We start from the raw sequence: 18,065 nt of genomic DNA on the forward strand, positions 1-18,065 counted from the left end.
CCACAAAGATGGTGACAAACCTTTTGTCTTATGCAGAGAAAACATTATAGACACAACAACTAGTGCTACATCACAGGTTCCTTACAAAAAGAATGCAAGGCATAACAAACCTGTCTTATGCAGAGCACTTTAAACCCTTTTCCTCTACTCGGTTTCCTATAGACTGCTGAGGGGTGATCTATTCCTGGCTTGCAAGGCATCCACAAATCCCACAGTTATGAATCTCCTACAGATTTGTAAACCAAAGAGTTCCCAAAATACAAGGTCTAGGGATCTAAATTTTTTTCTGTGACTTAAACAGAACATGCTGGAGACAGGTATGTGTCTCAGAAACTGCCCCTCCTGTCACCCATGTCCCTTATGGACAGAAGTAGCTTATAAATGCCTGGCCCTAGGCTTAGAAATGACTCTATGATTCTATCAGTCTATGAATATATGAATCTATAATGGTAAATTAAAAAGAGGGCATAACAAGGATAGATAAGGCTAGATGAAGTACAGACAGAGGCAAATAACAGTAAAGGCAGTAGAAGGATGTGGAGGTGGAGCTGAGGAGAAATTAGAGAAAAAGAGACAATCACTATCCACATGCAATATATTTGCAGAAGCAGAATTTGAGTAAGTGAGGCTAAGGGTGGTATTCATAGTCTGGGACTTCACATTCTCATAGCGGTGATCCACAAAGAGCAGTTCTATGAGATTATACAAATCCTGGACTTTCAGAATTACTACAGAAATGTGGAGGGGTTTTTGTGAACATGGCCCCTATTACAAATGCATAACATGATTAACACATAAGTGATAGGGGGGCAGCTACTATGATGTTAATGGGCTTTACACATATGTGTATGAGTTTGATTCATAGACATTAATCTATAATGAATTAATTTGCATACAAAGTGTGTAAATAACCCTGAAGTTACACCCAAAAGCAGCAGTTTTCAGTCAGGATATGAAGATGCAAGTGGTGCTTAGTTGGCGCTTCTGCATGCCTGGACATTTTTACTGAAGGGGTCACTTGGGTAAATGTTTCCTTTTGATGCTTGTGCATACCTAGATATTTTACTGAAGGGGGTCACTTTGGAGAATGTTTCAGTTTGGTGTGTTTGCATACCTGGACATATTACTGAAGGGGTCAGTTGAGAGAATGTTTTATTTCAGTGATTGTGCATACCTGGACATTTTACTGAAGTGGTCGCTTGTGAGAATGTTTCATTTTTGTGCTTCTGCATACTAGGAAATGTTACTAAAGGGATTGCTGGGGGGGAATAATTAATTTGGATGTCAGGGAAGTGCCTTTGCATATATGGTCAGACAGCTCAAGTGATCACTGGGCAAAATAATTTATTGCATCATTTTAGTGATTATGCATACTTAATACAAACTAATGAAGAGGTTGCTGGGGGAAATAATTTGTGTGTCAGGAAAGTGCTTGTGCATACTTGGACAAACAGGTTTGCGGATTGCAGCTCCAATATGAAAGGTGAAGCACCACATTTAAAAATGGATGTGTGTACTGTAGGGATGTCGGACTATGAATTGCAAAACTACCTCATTAGGAGGTGGCAGCAGAGTTATTGCATGAAGTAAGAATTTATCAGAAGAATGGAGTGGCCTGAAAATATTGTATATTTTTATGAAGCTGGAGAGAGATGAGCAGTTGTTTGGTTTGTAAATAAGTTTGTGGTTGAAGGGAAGTTGGGGTATGTTAGAGAGGGGTGATAATTCTAGCCACTAAAGTTCTTAAGGGCCATACAATGATGGCCTTTGAGGAAGATTTGCCACAAATTGTGCTGCTTTGCTGTAACACTGCTCAAGTTTATTTAGTAGGTTAATGCATTTAGAGCAAAATATATAAATGCATGTAATGCTTATATGTGCAATATAAAAGGAGGCAAAGCTTGCAGGGTTTTGTGTAGGAGAGACTGGTTGTATATAGGGATATAATAGGAGGGGTGTGGTGGTGTGGTTGGACCAGGGTTCTGGTGAATGTCACCTCTAAGTTTTAGTCTTAAGTGAAGTGTGGTGACTATAGAGTAACTATTTTATCTTTAGTGTTTTTTTGCTTTTTTTTTTTTTTTATCTTGTGAGAATGTTTATAGTAGTGGCAGAGAATAAGGTGGAAGTCATTGCAGGTGAGTTTCTGCATCGAGTTTGCTAGTACAGATTGGGAGGTTAGGCAGCATGGTGAAAATGACTTGACTGAATGTGGGGCTAAAAGGATGTTAAATGGCTAAGGATTAAGAGTATTGTAAGAGTACATAGTTTTAAATACAGCATGACAAAGAGGATGATATATAGGCAGTACTGGTAGTTGGCTTTGTCAAGTGATTTGCAGACTTAAGCTGGAATTATGCTAATAAGAGAAGAGCTATGGTCTTGTATGGTTTATGACTGGGAGATTGTAAGAATTAGGGTGAATATAATGCAATGAGATGGTAGCTAATTTGAGTGGTAGTAAAGACTACTAGGAGAGGTCAGTTTAAACAGAAATGTTAAGAATTATATATATATATATATATATATATATATATATATATATATATTTATATATAGATAGAGAATTTTAGATATTGTGTAAGGGATAGAGGTGTGAAGTGAGTAAAACAACAGGATAGATAGCTAGAGATTTAAGGTGATGTTTAGGTTTGAATGAATGTATATGGGGCAAGAAAGTGTGGGGAAAAGATTATAAGAGGTTTAAGTGTATGTCTGCAAGTAAGATTAAGAGAGGAATTATTATGAAGAGAATGAAAGGTATCTGGGTTTTTATGTGTATGGGTGTCAGTGAAATGTATAGGGAGTATATCACAATGTGGGGTAATATGGCCAGAATAATAGTATGAAGTAGTGAGAAGTAAAGGGACTTGACAGCAATGAGGTAACAAAGGGTGGATAGATCTTGTGATTCTCTATAAGCTACAAATGAGAACTTGAGAGGCGGAGGTTTGATGAAGGCTAAAGATGTAATGATGGATGAATGAGCAAAGAAAATATAAAAATAAAAACAGAATGGACAAACACACAGAGCCAGACTTTAACTCACTCAAGCTTAAAACATCTTTTTTGAATATTTTCAGTTCACACCCATAACACATCCAGAACTTTTTTTGCATCTGGCTTCTTTAACTAAGTGACTTACCAACTAATTATAGGCAGTATTAGAAAGGACAGGGAGCTAGTAACAAAATGACACTAAGATTGCTAGTGCCGGATATCCTGCAGTGAAGAAATTACTTTTTGTCACTCAATATTCATAGTTTCATATTTGTTTTTGTATTTTCATAACTAAGAGACCTACATATTATTAAGGTGTATGGTGGGAAAAAAACAGTGTAGTACACAGGATAATTCACTGCCAGTGCTGGTTTATATCATAATATATTGGGAATATTGTTAGTTATTTGCTAGTAATTATGAAAATAAGCAACATTTCCACATTAACTAAATACTCCAAAAAGTAAGTGACTTTCAAACTGTTGCATGCCATTAAATGAAATCTTAGATGTTTTTGAAGAAAACTATCTTTGATATTTATACTCTAAGTTGCACATCTTGAGAGATATCCAGTGTTACTGTTTTTTGTGGATTATACAATTAAGGACGTGTTTTCATATTTCTGTACATATCTCAATAAACATTCACTTACAGAGGAATCTCATGTTGAAAGCTTATGTCTGATTAAAAAATGTTCTAACAATAATGTCAAAGTTGTATAATTTACAACAGAGAATATAATTTGAGGATTATGTGTATTATAATATATTACAATATTTATGGAAAAGACTATAAATGCATCAATGATTATCACTGTAAAAATACCTCTTACAGATAACATTGCTATTTGTAGAGTTTTAATAGTTTTTATTGTTCACAAAATATTTACATTTGTTTTTTCTTATGCTTTTTAAGCTTATTTTTCAAAAAAAAAACTCTGCAATGCAAAAAGTGTTAATGAGTTAAAACAACAGCATAAAAACAAGAAAAATCCAAATTTTACTATGTCATTCCTTCATACCAAAAGTTGTTAAACACAGAGTATGCTTTCATCTACTCACATTCAGACTTCTTCAGACTCTGAGTAACGGAAATGGTAAATAGTAGTTATGTTACAGTGTCAATGATTAGAGGGTGTAAAGTGGTTGGAGTTAGAGGAGTTTAAATATAGACTAAGTGGGGTGGGTGGCAATTGGGGGTAGGATAGGTGAGTGGACTGAGCTCGAACCGTACCAGGGTGAACAGAGCAGGATTCTTCCAAAACACTGCAGCTGTTTTACAATTCAAAAAAACACTTCTACTTCTAGAAGAGATTTCATAAGGTTAACCAGGTATATCCAGAAAAGACTGAAAATGAGGGTGCATAGTACACTCTGAACTACTAAAACAGATGTCAGACCAAGCACTTTAAAATCTTGGGAGGGGGTAATTGAGCGATAAGTAAAGCAACAACAAATAATGTGTTATGCTTTGTTACATTTGCCGGATACATGCAGGCAATAGTCAAAGGAGGCACATACTGCTTGCACTTATTACCAGCCTAAGAGACTATGAAAAGGAGAACACATACATTTAACAGTAAATGTTAACTATGGTAGTGACTTTTGTTGAGCTTCTATTGTTAGTACCAGTTATAACACCACACTATTCAAATGAGAGACAGCAGAGTAAAACAGGGGAGAATTTAGCAGTTATAGTGATAGTAGTATACAAACCTTTGTACCTTACAGAGAATAGGAAATATATTTTGGGTAATGGTCATTGCTTTTCTCATATAATTCTTCATACTATTGAAAGAAAACACATTCTTATTCATGGTGACAATTTACATAACTCTAGGTGCCTCTGCATAGCTCTGGAAAAAGGGTACTAGTGAGGGCTAGTAGCAGTGTTGAGGATATTGTCCCAATTAAATATGATTGCTGCTTACCCTTATCTACTGTTAACAGTAAGTTGACATTACCACACTTGTACAGAAAATATTTATACAAAACCTATATCACAACACTGATAAGGAAACACTACAGATGACTAATAACAGGATTGTTTCCTACATGTAGGTGTTGTCTCATAAACTGCAATTTTTTTTCATTTGCAGTATTTGCTAATAAAAAAACTGTAGTATGTAGTATCAACATAAATAATCAAAGGATTCAATTATCTTTATTTAATGCCAAAATCATGTATTTAAGATAATCATTCATGCACACAAGGCAATGTCTGCAAACTTACAGTATATCTCCATCTTAAAATATGAGTGTTGGGGGTGGTGCTTGAATGGCTAACTGAAGGCAGCAATTTTTGGAATTAGTATTAAATTCAGGAAATTAAATTATCTACTACTAACAAAATTGCTACAAATATTTAGTTAATAGTCCAGAGTAACTAAATAAAAATTTTGGTGGGTTTCTAAAAGAGATTTCCTGTCAGATTACTCATAAGTCTATACATAGCAACTGGAGAGATGAATAACCTAAAGAATTCTCATGGTGACTTGACTCTAAAAAAGGAGCTACAACTGTTGACTACCACATTACAAGAATTATCAACAAAAAATGGATGATTTTAAGATTAATCTACAGAACCTAGATGAGAACTCCCAGAAACAAACAGAAGTTTTCAAAGAAATACTGCAGCAAAACCAAAGTTAACCACCATGAAACTTCTTTGACTGACATTGATCGAAGGCTTAAAGAGGAGGAAACACAAACAGAGTTTCTCCTGAAGCAAAATACTTGGATCTCTAATAAACTAGATAGCCTTGAAAATAGAGAGAGAAGATCAAACATCAGGATTTTTGGTTTACCTGAGAAAACAGAAGGAGGGGACATTATATCTTTCCTAAACTCTTGGATTCCAGAGGTTCTAAATCTTAAAGAAGTTTTTTTCCTTTGGAATAGAAAGGGCTCATTGTGCTCTGGGAAATAAAACTCCAGCAACAACTTCATCAAGATCAATTATAATAAAATTCTTATCTTTCATGAAAAAAGAGCTGGTGTTAAAAACAGCTTGGAGGAAAAGTCCTATAAAATGCAACCAGAATACAATAAGATTTGACAATGACTACTCCACTAAAGTGCTGGAACAGAGGAAAAAAGGTATGGCCTCCAATAAAAATTCTAAAACAGAATAATATTAAAGCTCAAATAGCTTTCCCTGCAAAAATTTTAATTCTGCCCCTAAGTGAGATGAGAACCTTCAACACTCTGGAAGAAGCCCTACAGTTCATTCAAATAATAACATTATAACCATCTCAGAAGATATGGAATGGTCATCTGCGTCCCTGAAGAGAACCACTGATAAAAATGGCTGGACTGATGTTAAAAATAAGAAACATAAAACTGAATCCAAAGTAACAACATCTGTGAAATCTCTCAAAAGTGTCAACTGCAACCTAACTATTAAAATCATCTAAATGGACTCACTATGTTACAGTACCGTTAACCTCATGCATTTATATATAACACATATATACAGGAAAAGGTATGTGTCCTATAGCTCTTCACACATGAGTTATTAAATTAATATTAGTCACAGTTATCTCTTGCTAATATTTTCTTTCCTTTCCTCATCTCTTTTTTATGTTTCTCTTCTTCTCTTTGTTTTTCTTTTTTCTCTTCTCTCCTTTTATTCTTATACTAAATATATGTTAACATTTTTCTTTTATTTAATATAGTTACTTATACAATCTAGTAATATCAAAGTTAAAATATTGTGTTTTATAACCATGTATTTTTCAGCTTATTAGTGTCATCTCTATTTATTTAGTTAATTAATTTTCTTTTTATTAAATTGCTTATTGGTATTTTCTGTTAGCTGAAATGAACCTTAGTCGCTAGAAGTAATATCACGTTGAATGTAAGACACATACATATTAACATTTCAAAGGTTCCCTGACTATACTACAAAAATGTCTCTCGTAACTATGAATGGTATCATTTTCAAGTTAAATAATGTAATTGTAATCCGATAGTTAAAGTTAAAACAGCACAAAGCATATTTCTTCGTTTCTAATGTGACTGAAGTAGTTAAGAAAGAGACTTGTTTGATCTCCAGTCATAACATGACAAAAATAACTATAATATAGTTATTGGCATCATTTTGCTTATTATTTACAAATTTTAGATAAATATGTTATTCATATGATTGGCTTTGGTGTCTCAGCCTAATGTTTGGTCGCCAGCCAGTGTATATAAAATAACAACATTTCTATATTTTAAAATATTAGCTACATTTCATCAATCTTGCCAAAACGGTCAGTAGCTAACATACTATGATCTGAGAATAGGAACTAATTAATAAGTTAAGTGAAATTGAATGTTCCTGCTACGGAGGTTGTATTAAAGAAATGAATGGAAGACATAATTAATGAGATGCATGCATATACTGCTTATACGTAATCCTCTGTATATTACAGGATAAAACACAAACTCTTTCCCCCTGGCGTAACTAACAGCTACTGCTTATCTATTTATCTGTTCCCTGTTCCACTGATTACTGTATACTGTATAATATATGTATATGCAGCCACTTGTAATATGTGGTTGTTTTGCAAAGATGTTGAGCCTTACGTATGTTCTTAGAATCAATGAAGTTAACAACGAAATTTGATTTATGGTGAACAGTAAACATTTATGTCAAAAGCACTGATGAAGGAAGTTATATACTTGGGTCATATCCTTCATGGAACTATGTGGGGTTTTTTGATCTAAGTTATATTGCAGAAGCTATGTTCTGTGTGGCACTCAGGAGAAGGGACTAACACTGAAAGAGGGCTCACACTTTTGAAGGAAAGCAGTCTTGAAAAAGGGATAGCCAGCGTAGTTAGACATTTGTTCCCCTTTTTTGGAGGATGAATGTAGGTTGGATGGTGGTATACGCGAAACTTGTTGGCTCACTTGATAAATGCTATTTGTTCAGATTGATTGATGGAGCTTGTTCATGGCAGAGATAGAGAGGTTTTGTAGATCTGGTGATGTCTAATTTCTACCTGTAGAAAGATAGTGCTTGATGCGTAAACTGAGTATACATTTGGAATTATAGTATGTCTTTTTTTTTCTCTCTTATTAATTCATTACTGTTATTCATGGGCTCACCTGTTGTACAGTTATATAAATACATTGACTTGGAATGAAAGAGTGCTACTGGTTGAGAGGTTTGATCAGTTATGCGGACAAATTATATGCTAGAAACTGGGCTTGGAAGGGAATGAAAATGATGTGAGTGAACGCTGACATGTTATAGACATGAGTAATGAGTTCCTTACAAGGACCGAGAGTCAGCATACTGAGATATTTTCTTTTAACAGCTGTTTGGGTGGGAATTACGATCTCGTGAATGATTGAATGAATTTTCTTAATTTCACAGTTCACATGAGCCAGTGAAGCAGTCTTCAGATATCTGTAATAGCTGACCATGTTTAAGGGTATCATAGCAACGAGTGGGCTAGGAACTGATTGGCTGTTGGTATACTCATAGTCTACAGAATCATGGTTACATTATGCTTTGGGAAATAAGTCAGAAATTCCTTAGTTAGTTACACCATTTATATGAGAAAATTAAACCAAAACTGGTTGAAGTTTGAAGTGTACTTGGATTAAGTTCATAATTAAAGTAAACCAAACATCTAAAATTTTACAAGTACCAGATCTAGCATATTTATAAAAATGTCACGCTTTACATTACTTTATTAATATAATTACATGCACTTACTTGAATGTCTGTTTAGAACATTGCTATAATACCAACTAAAGCATGATAGATCTAAAGACTATATTTAGGTTATAAAATATTCTTACAGTCTCCTTAAGAGCTATTGAGTAGTATTTAGAAATATATATGTGTTTGTTGCAGGAAGTGATATTCCATAAAATGAATGGTACTAGTTACAAGTCTCTGTGATTAAGGCTTTATAGTGTTTGTGTGTTTCAAACAAATGAATGATATATACAATAAAGAAAGTTATGTTGATATAACTATATTGAATAAGTTTAATTATTAGTATAATTCAAATATATATGTTTTTATATTTAGATGGTAATGAATAAGTAGTTGTTGTGTCTTTCGGCTTTTCCCAGTTAGGGGTCGCCACAGTGGAACTCCAGTCCATTAATGATTGGCAGTAGATTTTTACATGCCGAGTTGCCAGCCCTGACACACAACCTTCAACGAAGATACGCCCATTCACGCATGTCTCCACACAGATGACGCTTTAGTTGAGAATTGAACAGGACAACATCTTACTGTGAGGTAACAACGCTGCTGCAGCACCACCACCGCAGTTCGTAATGAATAAGTAGTTAATTAACATTAAATAACAACTTCTATAACCAAATGAAGTTAGAGTGATAGTTCATCAGCACCACCACTGCAGTTCATAATGAATAAGTAGTTAATTAACATTAAATAACAACTTCTATAACCAAATGAAGTTAGAGTGATAGTTCATCAGATGTACCTATCTGTTGGACTAGGAATGTATTTCATTCCATGGTGGGCAGGGATTAAGAATATAATTACTTTAATATTAGCATTTTATTTAGATTTTAGAGTGTTCATTAATTTTTCCAAGCCTGACGTATACTTATTGAGAACTTTAGTGATAACTAGCTTCACTGTGATCATTGATTATGTACTAATAAACAATATTTTATGTCTCAAGGAGGGGATGAATACAGGTAAAGTTAATGGCATCTTAAACGTTTTCTAAAAATAATCTGACATGGATTTTTTCATATTATCGCTAAATATTAATGGTCTAAATAGCCCAAATAAGAGCTAATCTACTAAAATATCTAAACTTAAATATATCTCAAATAATTCTTTTACAGGAAACACAATTCAAGAGCAATGATAACTTCATATGGAATCCAAGTGACTTCATGATCCTAGCATGCTCCAATTATAAAACAAAGAAAAGGGGAGTTATAACTTTATGGAGAAATAATACATTAAACCCTGAAATAATACACAAATATGTAGATAAAGAAGGACTTATAGCTATAGTTATTCTGAAGTGTAATTATAGACTGTGGACAATAGTAAATCTATATTGGTTTCCTGGTATTGGGATGGGGACTGTTAAAAACATTTAGATCAAATTACAAATATATCCAAAGGAAATTTAATAATAGGGGAGGACTTTAATTGTATTACAGATATATCTGAAACTACCAATAAAAAATCTCCATGCTTAACAACAACTGCAAAAATACTAAAAAAATGGACCAAATCTATAAGATTGAAAGATACCTATAATGTTATAGATAACAATTCTTTATTATTTTCTCATCAATATCATAGATTTGGTACTCAAGCCAGAATTGATAAGATATACATTTCCCAAGATCTACAAACAAAAATTATTTTCTTTACAATATTCCTTGTCCCCTCTCTGACCACAATTCATTAGTTTTAAAAATGCAAATAAACTTTAATCCACTAACATTTCTTATGAGAATTCCTTCGTACATCACAAACATTAAAGAATTTAAAGATTGGTTAATAAATGAACTTAAATTTTTTGTAGATATAAATTACAATTCAGAAACAAATATAGTAATGGTTTGGGATTCATTAAAAACTTATATCTATGGAAAAATGGTTACCTGGTATAAAAATAAAATTAAGGAATGGGAATCAGAACTTCAAGAACTTCAAAGAAAACTCACATTGTTTAAATCTATAAAACCTCCTAATATGTTAGAGAATAAAAAGACAATAGAAGACCTGAATAAACGATATTTAGAAATTTTAAATCACAAAACTAATTTAGCCATAGAAAGGCTAAAAATAAATTCTTACGCTACCTCTCCAAAACATCTACATAATGTATCTGTTAAAGTTAAAATGCAAGCTAAAGCTAACTCTATTACTAATATATTACATGAAAGTGAAGGTAAGAAAGTTTAGGAAAAGGAGATATACTAGATACTTTCAAGTGTCATTTCAGAAACCATTATAAAACCAACAATAATTTATCAGAACTTTCTATTTTAGGAAACATGATTTCAAATATTAAACCAATTCCTGAAGATTTACAAAGGGAATTACAAAAATCCATTACACATAAAGAAATAGTTGATGAAATCAAAGAAAGTAAAACTAATGAACTTCCTGGAATGGATGGTTTAATTACGGAAGTTTATAAACTATTCCCCAAAAATATAACATCATTGCTACATAAAACATTTATTGAAATTCAAACCCATGCAATAGTTCCTCCTTCATGGAGATATTCTTTAATTATACCCATCTTAAAAGAAAATAAGGATGATACTCATTGTAGTTCATATAGGCCAATCTCACTATTAAATAATGATTATAAATTATTTATGTCTATACTGGTAAAAAAAATAAATAAATAAATCAAATGAATGAAATAATCAACCATGATCAAACAGGGTTCATTCAAAATAGACATGCACATGATAACATTAAAAGAATATTGACATTAGTTGATTATTTAAATAAAGAAAACACAGAAGCCTTAATAATTGGACTAGATCTAGAGAAGGCTTTTGATTCCTTGAATTGGGAATATTTAATTAAAAATTTAAAAGCTTACGAATATTTCCTATTTCCTTCATTACATTTCTAAAAAAATGTCTATGAAAATAATCTAACATGTTAAAATAGGACCCTTTACTTCAAAGGTTATACAAGTTATGAGAGGCACTAAACAGGGGATGTCCTATGTCACCCATTTTATTTGGATTGGCTATAGAGTTATTGGCTATAGTAATATGAAACAACTCAAAGATAAAAGGAATAAACATATACGATCAATATAATTTCAAGATCATGCTCTTTGCTGGTGATATACTTTTTACACTATTGAAGTCAAAAGAAACGCTTGATGAACTAGATAATTTGATAGAGAAATTTCATAAGATATCGAGACTACGTTTTAACAAACAAAAATCTAAATATTTATTATTAAATAAAAAGAAGGATTTTCCAATGGATAAGAATCATATCATAGGAGAACATGTCAAAACTTTAAAATATTTGCAGATAGACTTATGTGAAAGTATACAAGTCATATTGAATATTAATTATAAAAGGGTCATAGATATAATAGATTCCCTAGTGTGCAAATATAATAAGTTATTCATAGTTTTTGAAGATAGACTACAGTTAATTAAAATGGTTCTTCTACCCCAAATTTTGTATGTTATTCAAGCTACTGTGTTAATCCCTGACAAATCTTATATTAAGGAAATAACATCAGTACTGCTAAGATTCCTGTGGTATCCAAAAAGAAACAAAATTGCATATACCCATCACATCAGACAATGGGATCAAGGAGGAATAAATACCCCAGATATTGAATCCTATAGAAGAGCTACCCTACTTAAAACTGTGATTGAATGGATTAATCCTAGTTATATATCCAATTGGAAAATGCTACATACAATTATAATAATAAGTGAAAACAACTTATTGAAAATCTATATTGCTATAGATAAATATAATATACTTACTATTATATACTTACTAATAATATAGATAAATATATCTAACTGTTTGAGTTTCAATATATATGTTGATTTTATTAACAAGTTGATGTTTATTTCTATTTTATTGTATGTTTTAAAATAAATAAATATATTATGGTATTCACTGCCCTTAAATGTACAACACAATGCAAATAAACTATCTAGGCTGAACATAGTTAATCATATATTTGATCACTTTAGAAAATTTATAAATATGAAAATGGATTTAAAGCTTTGGTTTGCAATGTTAATTCCATTCAGCATTACTAAAAACTTTACAGATAGAATATAGGGATATATTCATATATTGGGAACAGAAAAACCTAATCTGTTGGTTACATTGAATAAAAAAACAGCAAGTCCTTGATATACAATATATGATGTCAACTTATAAAGTGAATGCTAATGAATGGTTAATACTTCAGAACACTTTGACGTACTCAAAGGATCTATGTAGGATATTAAATACTTCTTCTTTCCCAACTACACCTAAATTTATAATTAAATTGTTTGAAATTTTATATAATAATAAGAAATAGGAAAATGGAACTTCATACTTATATAATCTAATAAAAAATTACAAAACATTGCCTAAACCAGCATATTGGCAATTTATTACTAAAGGATATACGGCTCAATTAACTCTAGAAAATAAATCAAATCTACTTCTTTCAGTAAAATTGACTTCTTGTTCTCATTATTTGAGAATATTTACCTGGAAATTCCTTCATAGATCCTTCATAACCCCTGATAAAGTTTCAAAATTCAATTCTGCTAATAATGGAATATGCTGGAGATGTCAACAATTTAATAAAGCTGATTGGTCTCACATCTTTTACGACTGTATATAAATTAAAGCCTTTGGGGAAAATATTAAGAATTTCATACAGGTGGTCTATACCGATAATTTTGTCATGACCAAGGCTTTAGTATTACTGAATATAACTGATGTTTTTTTTTTTTTCAAATAAAACTGATCTTTATATACTTTGGACAATATTAGCTAATGCTAGGAAATGTATAACAAAGAGATGGAATTCTACTACAGGTCCTAGCAAAGAAGATTTCCTTTGTCTACTGAAGAAAACAGTCTGGATGGAAATTAAAACCAAGAATTAAAAATATTTCTTAGACCATTAACTAATAATCCATGGAAAAAAGTTCTGTCATTAATTGACACTTTGCAAAAAGAACCAACATCCCCTTGAAGCAAGTACTTCTCAAGTTTATTTAAGTTATATCTGTATAAATTATCACTCAATTTAAATTGTCAGGCTAATTGTAAATTTGTATTTAGTTGATTATTATCTAATCTTATTGTAAATCATAATAAGTATCTATTTATTGTTCTACTGCATATTTAAAATAAACATCATTTGAGTAAAAAAAAAATAAATATGAGTGTTAGCACAACACACATTTATTTACAATACTACAAAACCTTTAAGCAACAAGTAAATATAAACAATTCCTCACAAAACAGTATCTTACATTAACATGCCTATTTGGACATTGTCAGCAAACTCACAGAGCTAGGCTTAAGCCCCTTTATAACACACTAACTGGCTCATGGTTAGGAAACAAGTGGTCAGGACTGGTGAGACCTCCTCCACAAAAATGCCCCTAAGGGCTCTATGCTGGGTCCATTCCTTTTTGGCATCTACTTCACAGAAGTCAAAGCCACTGTCAAAGGCCTCTGGTAGACCAAGTTCCATGAAGACTGCAAACAGGGAGCAGTCATTGAATCTGTCCAAGATGAGAACATCCTTCAGGAAGGTCAAACACAGACAATGCTTGGTGCCAATGCTCTGGCTTAAAACGCAATGTCAAGTAATGTATTATTGTACCTTTTGTAAAGTCAGCCAACCTGGGTAACCATGGCATCAATAAAACACCTAAGATTCTTTAGTCAGGGATCTGGGAACTAATGTAGATCATAACCTACCTCTGATGAACATGTGTCCAAGGTAGAAAGAAAGTCCTTCTATGTTGCTAAACTTATATGTAAGGTCATAGCATCTAGTTCCAGAGACATCATCGAGCAACTGCTCAACTCTCATCAGACACATCACAGGGTATAATGCCCCAGTTTAATATATGCCTGACCAGAGACATGCAGCAACTAAAATGTCCACAAAGGTTCATTACAGAAAGAATACAGGGAGTAAACAAAAACTCCTACACTGATCAACCCAAAGCCCTGTCTCTTTATTCTGTATCATACAGATTACTAACATGTGATCTTTCCTGACATAAAAGGCATTCCTGACCCTGTTTTGATGAATGTTTTGTACATCTACAAAACAAACAGCATCAGAACTACTTAATCAAAAGACCTAAATGTTGCTTGTGACATAAATAGGACATGTTGGACTGACAGATTTGCTTCCTCAAAGAATTCTCATTCTCTGGAACGGACTCCACATCTCTGTGAAAAAGAGTTCTTCCCTTAACCTATTTAAGTGCAACTTGAACCAAAGAATGGGTAATCAGAAATTCACTCCTGGCCTTGCACCTATGTCTGTCATGGGCAGAGACAGTCATTAAATCACCCCTATATAAATCTGATTTTTGTATCACATGTGGATTGCATGGCTAGGCTTGGAAGGGCCCTAGTGGTCACCTATGAACTTATGAACCTATGAACACTGAGGTATATATTACTCAGATATGTGTTTCACCCTGAACTGCCATGATGAGTGCCTGGGTAACTCTGTAACTTGGGAAAATAAATATCAAGTTTAAAAATGGTGCACAGAAGCATGCAAGTGAGTGATAACTTGAGGAGAAAGGGAAAACTAAAGCCAGAGAGAAAATCAGATTTCACCCTTCCAAAATACTACAGCCAGCTGATTTACAGTTCAAAAATCCTATCTGTTTTTGCTTCCAGAACAAGTTTTACAAAGCTAATCAGGTATGCCTTTAAAATACTTAAAGGTGGGTGCATAGTGCACTCTGAACTGCTAAGGTAGATACCAACTTGGGAAAGTGATTATTAGAGAGATAAATAAAGGGACAACATATAATGTGTTTTACTAGGGTAAAAATACTTGCTGTACACATACAGCAGTGATTAAAGAAGGGTCACACTGCTGGCATTTTATTCTAGTCTAAGACACGTTGGAATTTAGTTTCCACACTTAACAGTAAATTAAACCATGGTGGTGACGTTTGCAGAGGTTCTGGCTTCAGTGGTGGTTATGGAAAAGCACTATTCAGGTTTCAAGAGATGTCACTTTGGTACTAGGAGTAATTTGGAATAAGAGGCAACAGATGTGTGCCCCACCCAGAGTCACTGTGATGAGTGACTGAACAATGCTAGAGAATAAATAACCATTTTAAAAGTCTTGCAATAGTTCTACTATTTGCATTTATTAATTTATTTTATTTTTCCTGATCCCTAAGCATGGCTTTTTAAAAGACACTCTTTGAGAGGTTAGAGTGCTGGCAATGGCTGCCAATTAAATAACCTATCATGACCGCTTTATGGTCTCCTTATAATTCATAATATAAGAACTGCTGTAGTAACTGAAAGATTGTGTGCCAAACATGCTGTTATCATTGATTACCATTGTTGTCTCTACAAATGTCCTACCATCACCCCCACTGGCAGTCTGTGAGGTCAACAATAGCTGTCTTTGGTAGTTGCATGCATACTTCTGCCCATAGGCAACCTTGCAACCGAGCAGTGCACCACTGTCTGGGAAGGCATTCAAGAATCTTCATACTGCAGTGATACACCTGTATTCCTGCAGGAGTAACCAGTGCATTGAATCAAGTTGCCTCCCTCTCCCCAAGACATGTGAGCTCGTATGAGCTGCTCACTACCACCCTAACCCACTCAGGCCTGCCAGAGCCCATACAATTAGTAAAACATGGGTGTCTGGTGTCCAGTTGGTCCTTCACCTCTCTGTGCCATAGGGCTGAGTCCCATTGCTTTTGTGAATGTGTATTTAACCTGAATGCCGTTTGTCACTGCAAAAGCTTTATGTCTGAAAGCCATTTTAGGAGTAGAGATGGTGGTGTTCTTTCTCCACTGATGTGTGACTGTGAAGTTGGTATTTATAAGAAGGGTGTGTGAGGAGACCCTCACACAGAGAGAGAGAGCAGAGGGCTTGCACTCTGCAAAAAAAAAAACAAAAAATGCTTTAAGTCCAAGTTATCAAAAGTGTCTTTCAGTTATTTATTTCACTGCTGTGTCCTCTGGACTAAAAAAGTTGAAGAAATAATCATGTATTCTTGTTTTCATTGCACTGAGTAAAAGCACTATGGAGGCAGAGATACAGTGGTCATAGAGAAATTGACTTTAGTTCCAGTCATACATTATAAACTGAAGGATGAAATATCTTAGTCTTTAAAAGCATGAATACATTATGAACAATATATTACTTAAGCTTTCTAGGTACTGCTGGTACAGTCTGTTGTCAATATTAACAATGTACTGATTTTGTTTTCTAAATGCCTGGTAATGCCACCTTAAAGTACATCATTTTAGACATTCCCTGCCTTATACTGGAAGATAGTGAATTGACTAGGAGAGTCACACCAACAAATCAATGCTTAAGCAATTATTTGTGGGTTGTAGATATCTGTCAGATCTATTCATCCCAATGAAACAAAGTGGAAGTATAACCCTAAGCATGGTGATCAGCAAAGGAATAGAGTCTATTAACCAATTCTGGAAACATCTAATGTGACAGTATCACCAATGGTAAACCTGTCATAACTTGCAACCATCAAGTCTTGTACAACTTTACAAAATTATGCTTTTCTTTCTGCTCAGCATGAGGCTGTTGATTAGAGTAGCCTAGGATTCAAGTTTGCTAATGTATTTTGCTAAATATGGCAAGACGTCTATATGATAGCCGGCCAATTTATATGATAAAGCAGAGGCTCTTTTATAATTCATATTTTAAACATTAGTCTGATTAAAATGAATCTAGTCAAAGTTATAATGTATATATAAATATATATATATATATATATATATATATATATATATATATATATATATATAAAATAGCCTATTTGTCATCTGTTTATATCCACCCTTCTCTAAGGAGAAACAAAAGACTTGCTGAAAAACTGTACATGTATCCTGTCTACATTTTCCTTTGCCAAATAGCACAACCCTTCCCAAATGCACAAATGCTAAAATTATTTCAACATTACTAAGCCAGGTATTTCATACATCTTGATGTATGATACGAGCACAGCTAAACTGGATGTGTCAGGCATATGGACGTACAATATTATAGCAACCCGACCAGTTTGCGAGGTGGTAATGCCGAGGGATTTAACACGACCAAAGTGGTCAGGTCATATTATAATAATAATGGAATATTATAAAAAAATAATTATTGCTATTAAATTATACTTAATTTAATTAACTTTAATTGCTAATGCTTTTGTCTGGCGCTTCTATAATGCTTCAAGTCTTCTCCGCTCATCTGTAGTAGGTCAGTCTGGCAGTCAGTACATCAGGCATCAGCCAAAACACAAGATCAACGAGATCTCAGTTGCTTTTTGCTTTTACAGTCACAAATAATGGTTTGCTTTTAGACAGCT

Source organism: Protopterus annectens, chromosome 2.part0 (assembly GCF_019279795.1).
Source record: "Protopterus annectens isolate FY-2018-M chromosome 2.part0, PAN1.0, whole genome shotgun sequence".
Taxonomy (NCBI): domain Eukaryota; kingdom Metazoa; phylum Chordata; order Ceratodontiformes; family Protopteridae; genus Protopterus; species Protopterus annectens.